This window comes from Aquarana catesbeiana, linkage group LG03, assembly GCF_042186555.1.
Source record: "Aquarana catesbeiana isolate 2022-GZ linkage group LG03, ASM4218655v1, whole genome shotgun sequence".
Taxonomy (NCBI): Eukaryota; Metazoa; Chordata; class Amphibia; order Anura; family Ranidae; genus Aquarana; species Aquarana catesbeiana.
Genome location: NC_133326.1, coordinates 697,562,252 through 697,570,788, shown reverse-complemented (window position 1 = coordinate 697,570,788; position 8,537 = coordinate 697,562,252). Strand labels below are relative to the sequence as shown.

General features: G+C 40.8%; 1 pseudogene; it reads right to left on the bottom strand.

Annotated features, from left to right (window-relative positions):
- Positions 1 to 2,043: 2,043 nt before the first annotated feature.
- LOC141134842 (olfactory receptor 1468-like) lies at positions 2,044 to 3,015 on the bottom strand (annotated as a pseudogene).
- Between the last annotated feature and the right edge of the window lie 5,522 nt (positions 3,016 to 8,537).

Sequence of the window (8,537 nt, the reverse complement as noted above, 5' to 3'; positions counted from 1 at the left end):
GCTATTTATGTCCCAATCAACGTTTAATTCTAACGTTCATGGCTCTCATTGTGTGACCCACATAAGATCCATCTTGGAAGATACACTTCTGATTTTCGCGTCATTAGGGAATCATTGAAAAAGGGGTGCTTGTATCCTAAGGCTATGCCTCTGATGATGTCAAATAGGATGAAACATGTCAGGCAGGCAGAGACACAAGCACGATGAGAGCCGTGGCCGATTTTAAAGCTCTGAAGTTTGTTTACCTGTACTTTGATGTACAGGTCAAGTGGCCAACCATTTCTAAGTCAGCAGAGAGGTCCAAGAGCAAGAGCACAAGATAGTGACCACTGGTTTTAGCTGTTGGCATGTCATTCATGAGTTTTAGGAGAGTAGTTATGTATGAAGTGTTGTTAGAGAAATCCAGACTTAAGGGGGTCAAGAAGGTTATTCATAGGTAGGGGGCCCTCAAGTGGTTGCAAACTAGGTGTTCACGAAGTTTGGAGGCAAAAGAGAGCAAAGAGATGGGTTTTAATTTGTTAAGATTGGTGTGGTCCAATGAGGGCTTTAAAGTATGGGGGTGATCAGTGCCTGTTTTATAGGGATGGGGAAGATGCCAGTAGAGAGAGAGAGAGATTGAAGATGTGAGTTAGAGAGTGTAGGATAGCGCAAGAGGGAGACAGAGGGTTAGGAGGGTGTTAGAATTTTTTTTATAGTATCAGGGAGGGAAGTATCATGTGTGCAAGTAGACATAGACTATTAGGCGTTGAAGATATCTGTACAGTGGAGATTTCATGACAAATTGCATCAATTTTCTTTTAATAATTGGCATTCTGGGCAGTAAGTGAATTAGTAGGTGGAGGCAGCAAAGGACAAGGTAGAGAGTTAAAAGTAGAAAAGAGTTGATGAGGACTATGTAAGAGGGTGTTGTTGAGAGTGATAAAATAGGTCTGTTGGCAGTGTGGAGGCAGGAATTGTATTTTTGGAGGGTAAATTTATACTGGGTAAAGTTTTGCTGGGAGTTAGTCTTATGCCACAGACACTTAAGAGTGTGGCTACGCTTTTTGAGACTTCTGATGTTGTCTGTTCAGAAAGATTGTAGAGGTTGGGGTCTGATTCTGTGTGTAGTGATGGGGGCTAGGGTGTTCAGGAAGGATGAGATTAAATGATTGAAGATGGAAGTCGCTATGTTTCGGCAGGACTAATTTTGTCATAGAGGTAGTCTGTTGTAGGATAGAAAAGGGAAAGGTTAGAGTGGTGAAGGTTTCTATGGGTAAATGTTTAGGCGGTTGGAGGGAGAGGACGTGGAAGAGGGGGAAAGAGTAATGCTAATACGGTAGTAATAAGAGATGGGGAAAGGATTGTTGGAGAGGCTTCAAGGAGTACATAGGTAGGGGAATACAAGGTCAAGGGAGTTGCCATCAGAGTAGAAGCATGTGTCCATAGTTTTAAGCAAAAGGAAAAATTTGGGCTGAGAAGTTTAGAAGTTGCCTGAAGTGTTAATATTAACAGGTATGTTGAGATAATGATTGTGGGATTTTTTTAAAGAGAGTAAGTAGGTTAGTCTGGCAGAGAAGTAATCAGGGAAGCATAATATCCATCCAGAAGGCCGATAGATCACAGCTATTTTCAAAGACACTAGATTATGGCGATATGAGGATTCCAACTCCACCTCTGTTCCATTCATTGGGTCTTGGAAAGTGAGTCCAGAGAAGGCCACCATGGGAGAGGTCAGCAGTAGAGGCAGAGTCAAATTCTTGAAGCCAGGTTTCAGTAACAGCAGGTAATTTAAAGAAGTTAGCTATAAAAAGGTCAAGCACAGAAATATGTTTGTTACAGTCAGAACAAGCATTCCAAAGGACACATGAGAAGGGGAGGCTTGTGTTGGGAATAGGAGGAATAGAATGGATTGCAGCTGCTGCTAGATGATGTGGAGTTCCGGGTGTTTTGGTCAAAGTTAAATGATAGAAGCCCAGGATTTTGGGATATATCTTCAGAAGTTAGAAGAACCAGAAGGGTGAGGGAGGTAATATTGTTAGATTACAGCTTTCAAACCTCTAACATTTAATAATGATGTGAATGCATCTTAAAAAAGTTGTTGACAATTCTATCTACAACTTGTTTCAAGTCCTTATTTCTCAGGCTGTATATAATTGGATTTATCATTGGGGTTGCCGTAGTGTACAGTAATGATAGGAATTTAGTAATGTTCAATAATTGTCCTCTCCTAGGTATCAAATACACAAAAATTAAGGTACCATAAAACATGCAAACAACAATCAGGTGGGAGCTGCATGTTGAGAAAACTTTCTGTCTACCTTTAATAGATGGGATTTTAAAAATGGTGGCTATAATATAAACATATGACACAATGATCATAATAACTGGGGTGCAAGCAAAAACTACACTTGTTAATGTTGATTCTAGTTGAACAACTGTTGTATCAGAGCAGGAAAGTTTTAGAATTGGGTCAAGATCACAGAAAAAATGATCGATAACATTAGGACAACAAAACTGTAATTTTGATATCTCTATAGTATAGATCAATCCAGAAAGAAAACTTAAAATCCAACTTGTTATAATTGTTATCCAGCAATACCGATGACTCATTAACAAAGTATAATGCAACGGTTTACAGATGGCCACATATCTGTCATAAGACATCACTGTCAGCAGAAGACATTCTGAGGTTTCTGAGACAGCAAAGAAATAAAACTGTATGATACAATTAGAAATTGACATGGTGGCAGAATCTTTCTCCAACATAGAATGAAGCATATTAGGAAACACATCAGTTGCCAATAAAATATCCATTACAGACAGCTGGGAGAGGAAGAAGTACATGGGAGAATGGAGGGTTTTGCTGTAGGACACCAGTGTGATGATCAGAAGGTTTCCACATATTGTCACATAATACATCAGAAGAAATAAAATGAATAAAAAAAATGTTAGAGCTTGTGGGGTCTGAAACCCTAAGAGGTGGATCACTGTAATTATGGTCTTATTTTTCTCATTCATTTTTTAAACATAGAACATTTGTTTTTTTTGTTCATTCAGGCATTAAAAGGGTTTGAGCCGAAAGTTAATGCAGGGGGCGGGATGGTTTGGAAGGAAAAAATGAGTAGAAGAACATAAAAACAAAGGAAGAAAGGGAAAACAGAAGTAATAAATATTAACACATGAACATAAAAAAATTTACAAACATTTTGAGCAGCATTAGAAATAATTGCAGTACAAAATTACAAATAAACTGAGCACAAGATAGAATGTGAAATGCAGTCAATTGGTAAATTAATGAAGCATAACAATATAAGAAAATGAATATCTGATAAGATTGATAAAATTGTTACATCCGATTGTTGATAATAAAAGCAAAAAGGAAAATAGGTTTAGGTTTGCTAAGAAAAATAACATACTGCTCTTAGGTAGAAAAAATCGGCAAAATATCTTTCAAAGTATAGATTAAAAAATGTGGATAATTTAATTTTATCAGTGTAAAACCTTCAATTGTAATGTTTTTGCTCTATAACAATGTCAAAAATATCTTCAAAAACTTATAAAAATATTAATTGATTTATTTAGATAATAATAACATAATAATATTAATAAAAACAACATTCAGCATGGCCTGTAAATGTTTTGTGACCATAGAGTACTGTGGCTTTTATAGGTTAGAAAAATAATTCTCAAGAGCTATGGGGGGTATGAAATATGTATTAATATTGTCATGGGATCTATAATAATTGCTATATGGAGAAATTATTTTTAGATGTTTTTACTGTCAGGGGAGGACGTCTTAACTATTTATTAGTGCACGAAGAAGAAAATGTATTGACTTCTATTTACTTATTTTTTCCATTTTAAATATTATTTCAGAAAGTATAAATTCTGGATAACTCTGTCCCATTTTAATAGCTTGTTAGCGCAAATAGGGTACTCTTGCCACATGTTTTTTTTTTGTTATAGACTTTGTGGGCCTTCTGCATGTTACCTTGTTCATTGTGCACTTGTATTTATTTCAATTTGGAAAAGGGTCCAGGTGTAAAATTTCTGTAAAGTGTATTTCAGGGGAAAAATATATACTAGATCTCTGCAATACATGCACATATCCCATGTTTTATCCCTTTAACCACTTCAGTACAGGGCTTTTACACACCCTTCCTTCCCAGACCAATGTTAAGCTTTCAGAGCTCTCACACTTTGAATGACAATTACTCAGTCATGCAACACTGTACCCAAACTAAATTTTTATCATTTTTTCTCACAAACAGAGCTTTCTTTTGGTGGTATTTAATCACCGCTGGTTTTTTTTTGCAATATAAGCGAAAAAAGAGAGAAATTTGTGGAAAAAAAACACTTTTTTTTAGTTTCTATTGTAACATTTTGCAAATAAGTCATTTTTCTTCATAAATTTGGGCCAAAATGTATACTGATACATATCTTTAGTAAAAATAACCCAAATTAGTGTATATTATTTGGTCTCTGTGAAAGTTATAGAGTCTACAAGCTATGGTGCAAATCATTGAAAATTCATCATACCTGATCACATCTGATGTACTGAAGGCCTATCTCATTTCTTGAGACCCTAACAAGCCAGGAAAGTACAAATACCCCCCAAATTGCCCCTTTTTGGAAAGCAGACATTCCAAGGTATTTAGTAAGAGGCAGGTGAGTTTTTGAAGTTGTATTTTTTTCCCACAATTCTTGGGAAAATTTTTTTTTTTTTTTACACAAAATTGTCATAATAACAAGTTATTTATCTCTCACAGCACATGCATACTTGCAATGAGACCCCAAAATACATTCTGCTACTCCTCCTGAGTATGGAGATACCACATGTGTGAGACTTTTACATAGCCTGGCCACATACAGAGGCCCAACATCCAAGTAGCACCATCAGGCATTACAAGCTACAAGCTTAAATTACACATCTCATTTCTCAACCACCTATTACAGTTTTGAAAATCCCGGAGCACCAGGACAATGGAAATGCCCACAAAATGACCCTATTTTGGAGAAGGGGCAAACTGGTGTAGTAGTTGTGATACCCCTTTTGGAGGAGTGGGAATGCCAACTCCCAAACAATTTTTCTACTTATTCCCATGTACGATGGACACTCAGGGGGCTGGAGCTGGGAGTCTTTGCCTTCGTACATGCGGAATGAGTGTACATATATGGTGGAGCTTTCACAGAGCTTTTTGAGCTTAAATCCATACCTCTCCCTCTTACTGGGTATATATTGCTTGATTCCCAGCCGGCCTGTGAAATGGACCAGGGATTCATCCACAGAGATGTTTTTGTCAGGGATATAAAGTTTGGCAAACCTCTTGCAGAAAAAATTGATTAGGGGGTGAATTTTATATAGTTTATCAAAGTTTGGGTGATTTCTGGGGGGGGGCACTGTGAGTTATTACTGAAATGCATAAGCCCTATGTTGAGCCTTAGGCCCTAAAACAATTTAAGCTCCTCCACTGTTAAGGGTCTCCATTCAAAAGGGCGGGCATAGCTTGAGCTGGGGTTGTTTGCAATGAATTGTTGGGTAAAAAGTTTGGTTTGGTCCACGATGCCTTGAACTAATTAGTCAGGGAAAAATAAATTTAAAAAATCAATTTGGGAAAAATCTGCAGTGTTCACCTGCACACCTGGCTGTGCTGTGAAAGGGGTGATTATGGCTGATCCTGTGCTAGAAGGCAGCCACAATGGGTTTGCCAAGGCATCTGGAAGCTGGGTTTGGGCCCTAATTCTTTGGCGTGCACTTGTACTGGGCCTCTCCTCCTGGGGTCTAGCGCCGTTGGCACTGCTGGTAGCTGCCTAGTGTTCAGACCGTCTTCTTTTTGGACGGACTGCTTCCTCCTCTGATTTGGATTTTGATGTACTGCCTTCGGGGGGCTCATATTTCGAACCAGAATCGGAATCAGAATTGGGCGGTGAGAGCTCCCTGTTGCTCTCATCAGTCAGACTCAGAATCTGATATGCCTCTTCCAGAGTGTAGACATAGTGGCTGTATGGCAGGTACTCTGAGGGTAGGTACTCTGGTAGTGGGTACTCTGATGAGGTGGTGGGTACTCTGGTGGTGGGTACTCTGGTGGCAGGTAATCCAAGGAGGGGTACTCTGATGAGGTGGCGGGTACTCTGGTGGCGGGTACTCTGGTGGTGGGTACTCTGATGAGGGGTACTGTGGTGAGGTGGCGGGTACTCTGGTGGCAGGTAATCTGGTGAGGTGGCGGGTACTCTGGTGGTGGGTACTCTGGTGGTGGGTACTCTGGTGGCAGGTACTAGGATGACAGGTACTCTGGTGGCAGGTACTCTGGTGAGGTGGCAGGTACTCTGGTGGTGGGTACTCTGGTGGCAGGTACTCTGGTGAGGTGGCGAGTACTCTGGTGGCGGGTACTCTGGTGAGGTGGTGGGTACTCTGGCAGCAGGAGCTCTGGTGGCAGGTACTCTGGTGAGGTGGCAGGTACTCTGGTGGCAAGTACTCTGGTGAGGTGGCGGGTACTCTGGTGGTGTGTACTCCTGATGACAGGTACTCCTGATGGACAGGTACTAGATGACAGGTTCTCCTGATGACAGGTCCTCTTTATTTAGGGGGGAAATCGAGTAGTAGTGCATACATATACGGTAGGGTACTGTATTGTGTAACTCACCGTTAGCTAATCTCCTCCTCACACTGGATCGGTGTGTGAAGAGGAGAACCCAGCAACAGCAGTTACACACAGATGTTTGTTTACATTTAGTGACCGGCTGTGATTGGACTCAGCCGGTCACGTGGTAAAGAGACAATTTCATTGGCTCTTTACCCTGATCAGAGCTAGGCTGTATCCGAGGGAAAAGCCTCAGCCCTGATCGCCGCGCTGCACGCCCCCCGAGGGGGCCCGCAGTAGCGGTGGTAAGCTGAGGACGTCATATGACGCCCGCCCAGGATGGGAGATCTCATCTGTGGACATCATATGACTATGGGCGGGTAATGAAGTGGTTAAAGAACCTGCAAGTACAGAACTTAAATAGAGTCTTGCTTGTTTTATTTTAAATTGAATACCTAAAAAAAGGGCCCGGTGTGAAACTCCCTTAAAGCAACCCAATTGCTCATTTTGCTAACATATAGTAAATGCTAGACAGTCCATCAGCATTCCCTTGCTGGGTCTCTAAACCTTCATTATATGTAAAATTTTAGGTCTTGCAGACCTATAAACCAATCTGTGAACCTTGCATTCTTTCTTCATCCAGCGTGAACAAAAGGAAAGCAAAAAGAGGAGAGAGAAGCGCCAAGCCAATCCTTTAAACAGCTTAGGAATTTATTCAGTATATAAGTATAAAACAACACTAAAAACTTGCGTGAAAAATGTTGGAGCACTTGCAGAGTACTAGAGAGGGTGGGAGCTTCCACGTGCAGTGTCACAGGAGCACCGCAGGAAAGTCTCTATTGAGGGATCCACGAGTTCCGTGTGTTAGCCGCAGCTAGAGCCTTGATAAGCCTCATGGAGATGTCGGCTGTGTGTCTATGGGTGGGAGTGGTCCAGGGCTGTCAGACTGGGGAGCCGCACACGCACTGTTTGGCCAATCAGAACGCGCTTCGAAGGCACAGCCTCGACTTCTTCATCCTTCCACTGTAGTTGAGGAATAGTCTTTAATCAAGTAGAACTGTCTGTCTCAATTAACCACTTCCCACAAAATGACGTACCTATATGTCATCTTGAAGAAGTGGTTGGTGATATGCAGGCCTCACCCCAGTACCGTTTTTTAGAGCTAGCAGTCGGTTTTCTGGTGATAACAACTGATGCGGCCGCTCGGTCGTTATCACGAGCTGCGGGAGGGGACATTCCCCACCGCCACTCCGCCCTGGTCTCCCATCCCACATTAAGCCGGAATCGGCTTTGAACGGGTCTCCAATGTAGTAACCCGGAAGCAACGTCACAATGGCACTTCCGGTTTACTCGGTTGCCAATGGTGAGGATTTTAAAAAATCATTAGTTTTCCAAAACGCCGATTTTGAGGTTTTGAATACATTTAAGTGCAAAGGAGGGATTTGGTTTTTTTTAGACTCCAGGTCCCTCCATAGAGAATACCTGTCACCGCCTATTACTATCACAAGGGATGTTTACATTCCTTGTGACAGCAATAAAGTGATCAGATTTTAATTTTTTTAAGAGACAGTGTAAAAAAATAAAAATAAATAAGAAAAAAATAAATAACTTAAAGCACTCCCGACCCGCGTGCTCCCGCACCAAAGAAAACACATATGTAAGTCGTGCCCGCAAATGTAAACGGTGTACAAATCACACATGATCATTCGAGCAAGAGCAATAATTCTAGCACAAGACCTCCTCTGTAGCTCTAAACATGTACCGTAGTTTGTTGCCATTTCATGAGTGTGCGCAATTTCAAAGCATGACTATTTTCTCGGCAAAACATCATCTTTCATATTATACAAAAAAATTGGGCTAACTTTACTCTTTTTTGTTTTTTTTTAATACGTGAAAGTGCTTTTGAAAGACCGCTGCACAAATACAGTGTGACATAAAATATTGCAACAATCGCCATTTTATTCTCTAGGGTCTCTA